Source organism: Macaca mulatta, chromosome 13 (genome assembly GCF_049350105.2).
Source record: "Macaca mulatta isolate MMU2019108-1 chromosome 13, T2T-MMU8v2.0, whole genome shotgun sequence".
NCBI lineage: Eukaryota > Metazoa > Chordata > Mammalia > Primates > Cercopithecidae > Macaca > Macaca mulatta.
The window spans coordinates 50,400,645-50,416,213 of NC_133418.1; positions in this window are offsets into that span (position 1 = coordinate 50,400,645).

Sequence of the window (15,569 nt, forward strand, 5' to 3'; positions counted from 1 at the left end):
ACAAGGTTGACTCATATCTATTTAAATCTTCTTAATACCTGTACAAAACTTTAAATAATTTTATCCACAAAGATCTTGCACAGAAGTTTTACTGCATTTATATTCAGGCACTCTCATTTTTATGCTATTATAAATGATATTTTAAAATGTGTATATCTGTTGATGGCTGTGTGAAACCTCAGTTCTTAGTTTAAAAGAATTTAAACATGGGACACACAGCAAAAGAAGTGCAGCATAGAGTATTTATTGCAAAAGAAAAAATATTTTGAAAGGTAGGTGCAGAACAGGCAGCATACCGAGAGAGGGAGAGAATTCAGGGCAGGCTGCTTATAAGGATGAGACAGCAAAGACTGGCACTAGCGAGACTCCCTTTATGGAAGTCTGACATGATTATTCATGAGGTGGCAAGAGGTGTTACTAGTAAGCATGTTCTGGGTGGTCCTCTGGGTGTGGATGCTCAGTAGCTGTATATGCTTGTTCATATGTCACATGTCTCATTAGCATCTTCAATATCCAGGGGTGTGCTTTTTACTAATAAAATGAGCAACGGGTCAGTTTGAGGACAGGTAAAATCAAACTGCACATGCTGTCTACAGGGGAAATTCCCTACTGAGGATAGCTTTGCTTGAATGAGCTCAGTTACAATGTATATGCTGAGGTTTATTGTGTTGATTGTACAGTCACCACTGTTGCTGCCTTGATTACTTGGTCACTTCCTTGACTACCTCTCCTGCCTCATATTGATCTTACATCAAACAACTTTATGAAGTTATCTAATTCTAATAAGTTATCCATAGATTCTCTTGGTTTTTCTACATGGAAAATCACATCATCCAGGAATAATCACAGTTTTATTTCTTCCTTTGTAACTATTCTAACTCATATTTCTTTTTCTAGAAAACCGTAATAGATTTTCTAGTATTGAAACAACCTTACATTTCTGGAATAAACCCAGCTTTGTAATAGTGTTACCTTTTTTATGCATTGCTAAACAGCATGCTCATGGTTTTGTTTTTTTTTTTTTTTTAAGACGGAGTCTCGCTCTGTTGCCCAGGCTAGAGTGCAGTGGCTGGATCTCAGCTCACTGCAAGCTCCGCCTCCCGGGTTCCCGCCATTCTCCTGCCTCAGCCTCCCGAGTAGCTGGGACTACAGGCGCCCGCCACCTCGGCCGGCTAGTTTTTTGTATTTTTTAGTAGAGACGGGGTTTCACCGTGTTAGCCAGGATAGTCTCGATCTCCTGACCTCGTGATCTACCCGTCTCAGCCTCCCAAAGTGCTGGGATTATAGGCTTTTTTTTTTTTTTTAAGAACTTTTTACTATGTTCGTAAAGGAGATTGGCCCAAATAAATAAAATAAAAATAAAAAAATAATAAATAATAAAGGAGATTGGCTTGTATTTTTCCTTATTTATGTTGAAATTGCCTGGTTTTGCTGTTATGAGTCCTTTTTTTTTTTTTTTTTAGACGGAGTCTCTCTCTCTCGCCCAGGCTGGAGTGCAGTGGCGCAGTCTAGGCTCACTGCAACCTCCGCCTCGCGGGTTCACGCCATTCTCCTGCCTCAGCCTCCCGGGTAGCTGAGATTGTAGGCGCCCTCCATCATGCCTGGCTAATTTTTGTTTTTTTTTTTTTAGTAGGGACGGGGTTTCACCGTGTTAGCCAGGATGGTTTCCATCTCCTGACCTCGTGATCCGCCCACCTCGCCCTCCCAAAGTGCTGGGATTACAGGCTTGAGCCACCGCGCCTGGCCAACAGTTTTTTTTGTTTTTGTTTTTGGTTTTTTTTTTTTTTTTTTTTTGAGATGGGAGTTTCGCTCTTGTTGCCCAGGCTGGAGTGCAATGGCGCGATCTCGGTTCACCGAAACCTCTGCCTCCCGAGTTCAGGTGATTCTCCTGCCTCCCGAGTAGCTGGGATTACGGGCATGCGCCGCCATGATCGGCTAATTTTGTATTTGTAGTAGAGATGGGGTTTCTCCATGTTGTTCAGGCTGGTCTCGAACTCAGGTGATCTGCCCGCCTCGGCCTCCCAAAGTGCTGGGATTACAGGCGTGAGCCGCTGCACCCGGCCTTTTTTTTTTTTTTTTTTTTTTTTTAAGATGGAGTCTTGCTCTTGTTGCCCAGGCTAGAGTGCAATGTCGCAATTTCGGCTCACTGCAACCTCTGCCTTCTGGATTCTAGCGATTCTCCTGCCTCAGCCTCCGGAGTAGCTGGGATTATAGGCTCCTGACACCACGCCCAGCTAGTTTTTGTATTTTTAGTAGAGACGGGGTTTCACCTTGTTGGCCAGGTTGGTCTCAAACTCCTGACTTCAGGTGATCCACCGGCCTCGGCCTCCCAAAATGCTGGGATTACAGGTGTGAGCCACCACCCACGTACAAATATAGTATTTCTACATCTTCTGGCTTTCATTGTTATTGATAAATTAATGTTAATCTAACAGTTATTTTGCAGGGACTTTGCCTTTTCTCTTTTGCTCCTTTTAAGATTTTGTCTTTGTCATTGCTTTTCTAGTTTCATCACAATAAACTCACGAATTTATTACATGTGAATTTCTTTTTATTTATTCTGGTGGAAATTCCTCAGATTTCCTGAATCTGAGGATATGTATCTAACCTGTATTACTCTTTTAAATACAATCTCTTCTTTATTAGCTTCCTTCCTTGCCTGCCTGGCTGCCTGCCTGCCTGTCTGCCTTCCTTCTTTCTTTCCTTCCTTCCCTTTTTCCCTCCCTCCTTCCTTCCTTTGCACCCCCCATTTTCTCTCTCTCTCTTTTTTTTTTTTGTTTTTTGAGACAGAGTCTTCCTCTGTCACCCAGGCTGGAGTGTAGTGGCACAATCCTAGCTTGCTGCAGCCTCAAACTCATGGCTTCTAACAATCCTCCTGCCTTGGCCTCACAAAGTGCTGGGATTACAGGAGTGAGCTACTGTGCCCAGACCTTTTTCTTCTCTCTCTATAGAATTGCAATTTAGATAAAAGCTAGATCTTCCCACTTTATCTTTTATGTCTCTTAATTTCTCTTTCGTATTTTCCTTCTCTATATACATTAAAGTTACATTTAAGTTCTTTTTTTTTTTTTTTTTTTTTTTTTTTTTTTTTTTGAGACGGAGTCTTGCTCTGTCACCCAGGCTGGAGTGCAGTGGCCGGATCTCAGCTCACTGCAAGCTCCGCCTCCCGGGTTTACGCCATTCTCCTGCCTCAGCCTCCCGAGTAGCTGGGACTACAGGCGCCCGCCACCGAGCCCGGCTAGTTTTTTTTTTTTGTATTTTTAGTAGAGACGGGGTTTCACCGTGTTAGCCAGGATGGTCTCGATCTCCTGACCTCGTGATCCGCCCGCCTCGGCCTCCCAAAGTGCTGGGATTACAGGCTTGAGCCACCGCGCCCGGCCTTAAGTTCATTTTTTAAAAGCTCTATTTGGGCCCCCAATTCGAACCTTAGCCAAATTTCTGCAATAGACACTTCTAGTTCAAAAAAAAAGATCTATTTTCCAACTTACTAATTTTTTTCTTCAACCATGGCCAATCTCGTTTATTCCATCCAGTAACCTTATGTTACCAATCATTTTTTTTTAATTAATTAATTAATTTTTTTGAGATGGAGTCTCACTCTTGTCACCTAGGCTGGAGTGCAGTGGCGCAATATCATCAGCTCACTGCAACCTCTGCCTCCTGGGTTCAAGTGATTCTCCTGCCTCAGCCTCCTGAGTAGCTGGGATTACAGGTACCCGCCACCATGCCCGGCTAATTTTCGTATTTTTAGTAGAGACAGAGTTTCACCCTGTTGGCCAGGCTAGTCTCAAACTCCTGACCTCAGGTGATCCCCCTGCCTCGCCCTCCCAAAGTGCTGGGATTACAGGTGTGTGAGCGCCACTACGCCCAGCCCATTATTTTTTTATTACTAGATTTTATAATTAGTTATATTCCAATCTACCTGGTCAATTTTGATACTCTCCTGTTCCTTTCTTATATTTTAAATCCTCCTATGTGTTTTAAAAACATACTTAGCTTATTCATTTTATATACTGTAACTGAAAATTCCAGTATCTATAATCTTTGCAGGCTTGAACAGTTTATAGTGGCTTGTTTCCTGTGTTTTTAGTGACTGTAAACTCATCCTTCTTGGAACTATAGCTGTAGAAATTATTTAAGACTGGAATTAGGAATGAGGCATTCCCTCATTACATTTCGTTTGGCCAGGTTCCCAGGAGTACTAACCAACTTGGTACCACTTAAAATTAAATTTTTGTTTTGGGACTTTTAAAATATATATATATATATATTTTTTTTCTCTCTATATATATTTTCTCTATATATATATCTTCTATATATATATTTTCTCTCTATATATATTTTCTATATATATATATATATATATATTTTTTTTTTTTTTTTTTTTTTGAGACAGAGTCTCGCTCTGTCGCCCAGGCTGGAGTGCAGTGGCGTGGTCTCAGCTCACTGCAAGCTCTGCCTCCTGGGTTTACGCCATTCTCCTGCCTCAGCCTCCCGAGTAGCTAGGACTACAGGCGCCCGCCACCTTGCCCGGCTAGTTTTTTTTTTTGTATTTTTTAGACGGGGTTTCACCATATTAGCCAGGATGGTCTCGATCTCCTGACCTCGTGATCCGCCCATCTCAGCCTCCCAAAGTGCTGGGATTACAGGCTTGAGCCACCGCGCCCGGCCCTTTTTTTTCTATACATATATATTTTATATATATATATATGTGTGTGTGTATATATATATTCTGGTCCTAAACTTGTATGAGTACACACTTACTATTTGAATAATCAAAGAAGATTTCTTTTCCTCACCTCTAAGATAGGCTTTTACCCTTACTGCTTCCCTCTGGAAGGGACTCCTTTTTGTTGTTTTTCACTCTCTGGAGGATGTTACTCTTTTTCCTGGCCTATGTGTGTGGCGGAGTATAGTTCTCCATTCCAACCCTCCATGATTTCATTTTCTGTCCCTATCCCCTGCCCACCTCCGACCTTTTTTTTTCTTCTTTGAGATAGTGTTTCACTGGATGGTCTCAAACTCTGGGCTTAAGTGATCCTCCCACCTTGGCTCCCCAAAGTGTTAGGATTACAGATGTGAGCCACCATGCCTGGCATTCTGTTACTTCTTATGGACTTTTAAACGCAGGTTCCAGACCACCAGAGGTTGACTACTTAGCAAACACTGGCTCCAGTGATCACCTGTGTTTTGGGATTCATATTTTCCTATCATCTCTATACTCTGAAGAATTTTCTTACTTTCCTATCAGTCCAGTCAGGCAATATATATAGTTGTGTGTGTGTGTGTGTGTGTGTGTGTGTGTGTGTATGTTTTGTTCTCCCAACCTGCAGCTGGAGTCACCCCAAGTTGACCCCAAAGCAAGGGAGTTCCCACAAGGGAGGCCCCCAAACCATCTTGAGATGGGGCTGGTTGGGATTCCAAAGAAGGAAGCAGTAAATGCTTGGGGTATTGGTTCAAAGCATTTATTTGAAGAACTCACATATAGAGTGCTGCAGCATATTTTCAAGATGGACAGAGAGAAAAACGTGGTGTCTTACCTAGGTAAGTCCACAAGGAGGGGTCAGGGTATGGAGTTCAAATGGGGGTTTAAGAAATTTGGCACAGGGCTGGGGCCAGTTTCTTTCAATATTTTGGGCAACCTAGATACCTTTAACAGTGCCTGGAAATGTTCAAGGCCCCAGTTTGGGTTCAATCTTGCTGGGAAAAACCTGTAGCTGGTGGGATCACAGGCTGACCCAGAAAGTTGAGGGGGTGGACTGGGGATCCGTATGGTGAAAGAGTGTGTGTGGTTGTTAAATATTCTATCTAGTATTTTTAGTTGCACTATATCAGGAGAAGTTTCCGTGATATTTAGTCCACGGTAGCACCAGAAATGGAAGCACTCAATTTGTTCCTCTCTCTCTCTCTTCTTCTCTCCCTTTTTCCCTTCTTTTATTCTTTCCTTTCTTGCTTGCTTTTTCATTTGAATACCTAATTGTTCCAGCACCATTTTTTGAATGGTGTATCTTTCTCTCACTGATCAATAATACAAATTTTGTCATATATTGAGTTTTTGGCCTGGTGTGGTGGCTTGCATCTGTAATTCCAGCACTTGGGGAGGCCAAGGTATGGGGATCACTTTAGGCCAGGAGTTCAAGACCAACATAGGTAACATGGCAAGACCCTGTATCTACAAAAATAAAGATAAAAAATTATCCAGGTGTGGTGATGGGTGCCTGCAATCCTAGCTACTCAGGAGGCTGAGGCAGGAGGATTGCTTGAGCCCAGGAGTTACAGGTTACAGCTATGATCACACCACTACATTCTGGCCTGGGTCACAGAGTAAGAACCTGTTTCTAAAACAATAATAATAATTTTGAAAAATGAAGCTTTTGTAGGTGTATGTGTTAGTTTGTTTTTAGATCTAGACTCTTTCTATCCCTACATCAATACCACATTGCTTTACTTAATAAACTTTAAAATAAGCACACACACACACACCCACACCCTCAACTGTCTTTTTTTTTTTTTTGAGATGGAGTCTTACTGTGTTGCCCAGGCTGGAGTGCACTGGTGCAATCTTGGCTCACTGCAAGCTCCGCCTCCTGGGTTCAAGTGATTCTTCTGTCTCAGCCTCCCAAATAGGTGGGACTACAGGCGCCCGCCACCATGCCCAGCTAATTTTTGTATTTTTAGTAGAGACGGGGTTTCACCATGTCAACTGTCTTCTTTTTTTCAGAAGTTTCTTGGCTAATTTTTGCCTTTTGCTTTTTTTCTACAAAATTAGTAATTTGTTGTCAAGTTCCTAGAATATCCTGATAGAATATTGATTGGAGTTATCTCAAATACATATTATTAATAAGGGCAACTCACTTCTTTATGACTTTAAATTTTACTATTCATGAATGTGTTGTATCTGTCATTCATTTAAGCTTTTTTTTTTTTTTTTCTGACAGAATCTCATTTCTTTGCCCAGGCTGGAGTGCAGTGACACAATCCCTGCTCACTGCAACCTCTGTCTCCTGGGTTCAAGTGATTCTCCTGCCTCAGCCTCTCGGGTGATTACAGGCGGGTGCCAGCACACCCGGCTAATTTTTGTACTTTTAGTAGAGATAGAGTTTTGCCATGTTGGTCAGGTTGGTCTCGAACTCCTGACCTCAAGTGATCCATCAGCCTCGGCCTCCCAAAGTGCTGGGATTACAGCCGTGAGCCACAGGCTATCTTTAATATATGTTTCCAAATACAATTTTATAATTTTGGGTTGTGCACATCTCTCATCTCTCTCAGTCTTTTTATTTTTTTGAGATGGAGTCTCTCTCTGTCACCCAGGCTGGAGTGCAGTGGCACAATCTCGGCTCACTGCAACCTCTGCCTCTCAGGTTCAAGCGATTCTCCTGCCTTGGCATCCTAAGTAGCTGGGATTACAGGTGTACACCACCACACCCGGCTAATTTTTGTATTTTTAGTAGAGACGGGGTTTCACCATATTGGTCAGGCTGGTCTCAAACTCCTGACCTCGTGATCTGCCCGCCTCGGCCTCCCAAAGTGCTGGGATTACAGGCGTGAGCCACTGAGCCCGACCAGGTTGTGCACATATTTTGTTGCTTATTACTAGGTGCATCAGTTTCATTTCAAAAATTATATAATTTAACTTTTCATTGTTGGTTAGAGAAATGCAATTGAGTTTTGCATGTTGATTTTATACCTAGCCATGTTGCTAAATATTTTCTAATCAATTCTAATAATTTGCAGATTATTTTGGCTTCTTCTTTTTTTTTTTTTGAGGTGGAGTCTTGCTTCTTTGCCCAGGCTGGTGTGCAATGGTGCAGTCTCGGCTCACTGCAACCTCTGCCTCCCTCCCAGGTTCAAGCAATTCTCCTGCCTCTGCCTCCCAAGTAGTTGGGATTACAGGTACGTGCTAGCATGCCCAGCTAATTTTTTTATTTTTAGTCATGACGGGGTTTCACCATGTTGGCTAGACTGGTCTCAAACTGCTGACCTCAAGTGATCCACCCACCTTGACCTCCCAAAGTGCTGGGATTACTAGCATGAGCCACTGCACCCGGCCTATTTTGGCATTTTCCATGTAAGTCATCATATCATTTGTGAAAAATGACAGCTTAATTTCCTTCTTTATAATCTTTATGTCTTTTATATGTGTTTTTCTTGTCTCGATGCAGTCCTTCAAATACAGTGTTGATCAGACTCAGAGATATTTGGCATCTTTGTATTCCTGATTTTAGAGAATCTAATGAGATCTTGCCTTCTTTTCAAGGATCTGTATTTGTTTTAACAAAAAGCCTTCATCTGTAGATTATTTTCTTTATGATTTCTATCGTGATTCACTTGTTTCTTTTTACTTTTGAAAATTCTTTTACTTTTTAAAGTTGCATGGTCCTAGGTCCCCATTGTACTTTTATGGTTGTTCTGGGTTATCCTACATTGTGGATTCTTTGTACCACACAGTTTTCAAGGTACCCCAAGTGGACCACCCTCTTGCTGTTCCCTACCCCCCTCAGAAGGAAACGGGGTACAGTAGGTCAGGCTCTCCCTAAGCCAACTTGTCTCCTCATACTCTACCTGTATGTTGTAACAAACCAGGCAATGAACACACCTGTGGTCCTTTCCTGAAGGGCCAGACCCTCTCATAAAAGTGTAACAAAGTGGGGAGAAGAAGGACTAAAGTGTTATCTCTGTACTGACCAATATGGTAGCCCTTGGCCACATGTGGCAATTGAGCACCTGAAATATGGCTAATGTAACTGAGAAATGGAATTTTAATTTTTATTTATTTTTAATTAATTTTATGTTTAAAAATATATACATTTAAATATTCAGCTCAGTTATTGGAAAATATATTAAAATGTTTGAAATAAGTTGCATACCTGCATCTACATTTTTAGGCTGAGCCTGGTGGCTCAGGCCTGTAATCTCAGCTTTGAGAGGCAGAGGCAAGAGGATCATTTGAGGCCAGGAATGCAAGACCAGTCTGTCCAACATAGAAAGACCTTATCTCTGAAATTAATGAATGAATAAATAAAAAAATCTACTTTTTCAATTGTAAATTTTATGCAATCTAAACCAGATCAACGATGTCCCATGAAAACTTAGCAAGATGTACTATAAATGCAAAATAAAGATTGCATTCTAAAGACAGTACAAAAAAAGAGAATGTAAAATGCCTCATTTTTGTATTGATTACATGTTGAAATGATGATATTTTGAATATTCTGGGTAAAATAAAATATGTTGTTAAAATTAATTTCACCAGGCTGGGCAACATGGCAAAAACCCATCTCTACAAAAAGCACAAAAATTGGCCAGGCATGGTGGCATGTGCCTGCAGTCCCAGCTACTTAGGAAGCTGAGGTGGGAGGATCACTTGAGCCTGGGGGGTGGAGGTTGCAGTGAGCTGAGATCGTGCCATTGGACCCCAGCCTGGGCAACAGAACACGACCCTGTCTCAAAAAAGAAACAAAAAAAATTAATTTCACCTTTTTTTTTAACTTTTACAAATTGTCACTACTAAAAAATTTTAAATTATATGTGTGGCTGGCTTATATAAAATTTTATTTTGCTGGCACATGTAATCTCAGCACTTTGGAAGGCCAAGGCAGGAGGATCATTTGAGCTCAAGAGTTCAAGATCAGTCTGGATAACATAGTGAGACTCTGTCTTTCCAAAAAAGTTTAAAATATAGCCAGACATGGTGGCCTTTGGTCTCTCAGCTATTCCAGAGGCTGATGTAGGAGGATCACTTGAGCCAGGGAGGTTGAGGCTGCAGCGAGCCATGAAAGCGCCACTGCACTCTAGCTTGGGTGGCAAAGCAAGACCCTGTCTTAAAAGAATTAAGTTTTCTCCAGAAATTTTCTTTAAAATTTATTAACCTATTTCCCAACCAAAAACAATTTTAAAATTTACATTTATGCCTATTGGGCAGTGCTGGTATAGCTAATCTAGATGCTTTTCTCTCCCACACATGTCCTCCCTATGGCTTCGTCACCTTTGATTTGCTCTCTATTGATTCCCCTCTCCAAGCCTTTCAGTTTGAAAACCCACCTTCTCTTGGAAAACAGCATCCCTTTCCTCAGGGGGAGGATTCTCCCCTGGTTTCTTCCCCACATTCTATAATGCCTAGGATTCCACCCAGGTGAGCACAGATGTTCTTCTCTGTTCAGCATCACAGGTTGGGGGAAAGGGCTCTAGCTATGTGAGTAGGAGTTTGGGGGTCCTTGTTCAGGTTCCCCGTTGGAGGAAGCCAAAGGCAGGCTGGGTCTCTTACAACAGCACCTATAAAGAAAAACACAGGACAAAGACAATATTAATTTTCCTTGAAGACCACTCAGCCTAATCAAATATAAAAAAAAATTCAATATTTCTCCTATTAGCACATCCTGTCCTTATGATTCAGTAGGATCTCTTTCATGATGCTGAGAAACATTTGGGTCTTTCCTGAATCACCACCCTATCCCAACTGAGACCTGGCAGCTTTATATAAAAAACTCAATACATAGGGTTTTTTTGTTTTTTTGTTTGTTTGTTTGTTTGTTTGTTTTGAGACGGAGTCTCGCTCTGCCGCCCAGGCTGGAGTGCAGTGGTCAGATCTCAGCTCACTGCAAGCTCTGCCTCCCGGGTTCACGCCATTCTCCTGCCTCAGCCTCCTGAGTAGCTGGGACTACAGGCGCCCGCCACCTCGCCCGGCTAGTTTTTTGTATTTTTTAGTAGAGACGGGGTTTCACCGTGTCAGCCAGGATGGTCTCGATCTCCTGACCTCGTGATCCGCCCGTCTCGGCCTCCCAAAGTGCTGGGATTACAGGCTTGAGCCACCGCGCCCGGCCTGTTTGTTTGTTTTTTGACAGTCTCACTCTGTCACCCAGGCTGGAGTGCAGTGGCACAATGTTCGCTCACTGTGCAACTTCTGCCTCCCAGGCTCAAGCGATTCTCCTGCCTTAGCCTCCCAAATAGCTAAGATTACAGGTGTGCACCACCATGCCCAGCTAACTTTTTTTGTATTTTTAATAGAGATGGGGTTTCACCATGTTGGTCAGACTGGTCTTGAACTCCTGGTGTCAAGTAAAGACTCAGCACACAGGTTAAATGTTAAAGTCACTCAGGAGATACATATAGTAGTCACTCTGTGTCCATGGGGGATTGGTTCCAGGACACCCCTTGGATACCAAAATCCATGGAATGGCGTAGTATTTATATATAACCTACACACATTCTATCATATACTTTAGTTTTTTTGGTCAGATCATCATCAGCATTAGTTTCTTATAGGAGCACTAACCCTACCGCACATGGAAGGGATCTAGGTTGCTTATTCTTTATCAGACTCTAATGCCTGATGATCTGTCACTGTTTCCCATCACCCCCAGATGGGACTGTCTTGTTGCAGGAAAACAAGCTTAGGGCTCCCACTGATTCTACATTATGCTGAGTTGTATAATTATTTCATTATACATTACAATGTAATAATAATAGAAATCAAGTATTCAATAAACGTAATGCACTTGAATCATCCCAAAACCATTTGCCCAACCCAGTCTGTGGAAAAATTGCTTCCTACAAAACAGGTCCCTGGTGCCAAAGAGGTTGGGAACTGTTTCTTTAAATAATCTCAGGTTATGTATGAAACCTAATACAATGTAAATACTTGTTATACTGTATTGTTTAGGGAATAATGACAAGGACAAAAGTCTGTACATGTTCACTATGGACACAACCATCCATTTTTCCCCTAATATTTTCAATCCAAGGATGGTTGAACTCACAAATACAGAGGGCCAACTGTATTTTATTTCATGGCAGCTCAGTATGTACTAATATGAACAACTTCTAAGATATATTGTCTGTATTAGTCCGTTCTCACACTGCTATGAAGAAACACCTGAAACCATATCATTGTTTGACTGTGTCTCCAACGAAATCTCATCCTGAATTGTAGCTCCCATAATTCCCACATGTCATGGGAAGGACCCAGTGGGAGGTAATTGAATCATGGGGCCAGGTCTTTTCCATGCTCTTCTCCTGAAAGTGAATAAGTCTCATGAGAACTGATGGTTTTATAAAGGGCAATTCCCCTACACACCCTCTCTTGCCTGCCACTATGTAAGATGTGACTTTGTTCTTCCTTCACCTTCTGCCATGATTGTGAGGTCTCCCCAGCCATGTGGAACTGTGAGTCAATTAACCTCTTTCCTTTATAAATTACCCAGACTTACGTATGTCTTTATTAGCAGTGTTAGAACAGACTAATACAGTAAATTGGTACTGGGTAGTAGGGCACTTCTGTAAAGATACTTGAAAATGTGGAAGTGACTTTGGAACTAGGTAACAGGCAGAGGTTGGAACAGTTTGGAGGGCTCAGAAGAAGACAGGAAAGTGTGGGAAAGTTTGGAACTTCCTAGAAACCTGGAGAGTCCAGAAGACAGGAAGATGTGGGAAAGTTTGAAACTTCCTAGAGACTCGTTCAATGGCTTTGACCAAAATGCTGATAGTGATATGGACAATAAAGTCCAGGCTGAGGTGGTCTCAGATGGAGATGAGGAACTTTCTGGGAACTGGAGTAAAGATCACTCTTGCTGTGCAAAGAGACTGGTGACATTATGCCCTACCCTAGAGTCTGTGGAACTTTGAACTTGAGAGAGATGATTTAGGACATCTTGTGGAAGAAGTTTCTAAGCAGCAAAGAGTTCAAGAGGTGACCTGGGTGCTGTTAAAGCATTCAGTTTTATATATTCACAAATATATGATTTAGAATTGGAACTTATACTTAAAAAAGAAGCAGAGGAGAAATTCAAGCCAGCTGGAGAAGTTTGCATAAGTAATGAGGAACCAAAAGTTAATCAACAAGACAATGGGGAAAATGTCTCCAGGGCATGTCAGAGACCTTCACGGGCAGCCCCTCCCATCACAGGCCAGGAAGCTGAGGAGATAAAAATGGTTTCATGGGCTGGGCCCAGAGCCCCCCTGCTGTGGGCAGCCTGAGGACTTGGTGTCCTGAGTTCCAGCCTCTCCAGCTGTGACTAAAAGGGGCCAAGGTACAGGTTAGCCCATTGCTTCAGAGGGTGGAAGCCCCAAGCCTCAGCAGCTTCCATGTGGTATTGAGCCTGCAGGTACACAGAGATCAATAATTGAGGTTTGGGAACCTCTACCTAGATTTCAGAGGATATGTGGAAATACCTGAATGTCCAGGCAGAAGTTTGCTGCAGGAGTGGGACCCTCATGGAGAACCTCTACTAGGGCAGTGCAGAAGGAAAATATGGGATTGGAGCTCCCACACAGACTCCCCACTGGGGCACTGCCTAGTGGAGGTGTGAGAAGAGGGCCACCATCCTCCAGACTCCAGAATCATAGATCCACCAACAGCTTGCACCATGTGTCTGGCAAAGCCACAGACACTCAACGCCAGCCTGTGAAAACAGCCGGGAGGGGCAGTACCCTGCAAAGTCACAGGTGAAGAGCTATCCAAGGTAATGGGTGCACCTCTCTTGCATCAGCATGTCCTGGATGTGAGACATGAAGTCGAAGGAGATCATTTTGCAGCTTTAAAATTTGACTGCTCCACTGGATTTTGTACTTGCATGGGGCCTGTAGTCCCTTCGTTTTGTCCAATTTCTCCCATTTGGAATGGATGTATTTATCCAATGCTTGTACCCGCATTGTATCTAGGAAGTTAACTAACTTGCTTTTGATTTTACAGGTTCATAGGTGGAAGGAACTTGCCTTGTCTCAGATGAGACTTTGGACTGTGGACTTTTTGAGTTAATGCCGAAATGAGTTAAGACTTTGGGGGACTGTTGGGAAGGCATGATTGGTTTTGAAATGTGAGAACATGAGATGTGGGAGGGGCCAAGAGTGGAATGGTATGGTTTGGCTGTGTCCCCACCCAAATCTCATCTTGAATTGTAGCTCCCATAATTCCCATGTGTCATGGGAGGGACCCAGTGTGAGGTAATTGAATCACGGGGGCAGGTCTTTTTCATGCTCTTCTCATGATAGTGAATAAGTCTCATGAGATCTGATATTTGTTTTTTTTTTTTTTGAGATGGAGTCTCTCTCTGTTGCCAGGCTGGAGTGCAGTGGCACGATCTTGGCTCACTGCAACCTCCGCTTCCCAGGTTCAAGTGATTCTCCTGTCTCAGCCTCCTGAGTAGCTAGGACTAGAGGTGCGCACCACCACGCTCAGCTAATTTTTGCTTTGTTTTGTTTTGTTTTGTTTAGTAGAGACATGGTTTCACCATGTTAGCTAGGATGGTATCGATTTCTTGACCTTGTGTCCGCCCGCCTCGGCTTCCCAAAGTGCTGGGATTGCAGGTGTGAGCCACCATGTACAGCCTGATCTGATGGTTTTATAAAGGGAAGTTCTCCTACACACCCTGTCTTGCCTGCTGCCATGTAAGACATGACTTTGATCTTCCTTCACCTTCCACCACAATCGTGAGGCCTCCCCAGCCATGAGGAAGTGTGAGTCCATTAAACCTCTTTCCTTTATAAATTACCCAGTCTTGGGTATGTCTTTATTAGCAGTGTGAGAACAGACTAATACAATGGGTAATTTATAAAGAAGAGAGGTTTAATTGACTCACAGTTCCACATTGTGGGGAAGGCCTCAGGAAACTTACAATCATGGCAGAAGGCAAAAGAGAAGCAGGCGCCTTCTTCACAGGGTGGCAGGGTGGAGTGAGTGCAAGCAGGAGAAATGCCAGACGCTTATAAAACCATGAGATCTTGTGAAAACTCACTATCACGAGAACAGCATGGGGAAAACTGCTTCCATGATCCAATTTCTTCCACCTTGTCCCACCCTTCACACATGGGGGTTATGGGGATTACAATTCAAGGTGAGATTTGGGTGGTGACACAGAGCCAAACCATATCATTGTCCAATGGGGATAAAAGCAAAATTCAGAACAATGTGTATAGGAAGCTGCAATTTGCATTTAAAATGCTTGTGTTCAGAGCCTAATTCTGAAACAGCACATAAAAAACTGGCATCAAGAGTTGATTTGGGTAGGAATCTTGGGTATGGAATAAGTGAGAAATGCACTTGTTTCTAAAAAATATGTGCACACATATTTGCAATGGCTAAAAGGTGTGTTAAGTAAAATTGACGGGACTCCATTGATTTGGACTGAGCTCCTGCACTAGACTCCAACAGACCAAATGGAAATGGAATTACTCAACTAAAGTTCCATGTCACCAAACCAAAGTTAAATTGTTTATCTGATTTTCTGAGAAATCAGAAGAGAGATGATAGCCAAATCCCCACATAGGCCAGTTTTTAACCAGGATGATAAGGAAATCCCTTCTGCTTTAACCCTTATAAGGAAAATAACCTGAAGTAGCCTGGTGTTAACCAATCTGATTTTTAAAAAGTTATGCTGGCCAGGTATGGTGGCTTATGCCTGCAATTCCAGTACTTTGAGAGGCTGAGATGGGAAGATCACTTGAGCCCAGGAGTTTGAGAGTAGCCTGAGCAACATGGCAAAACCTTGTCTCTACAAAAAATACAAAATTAGCCAGGCATGGTGTTATGTGCCTATAGTCCTAGCTACTCAGGAGGCTGAGGTGGGAGGACTGAT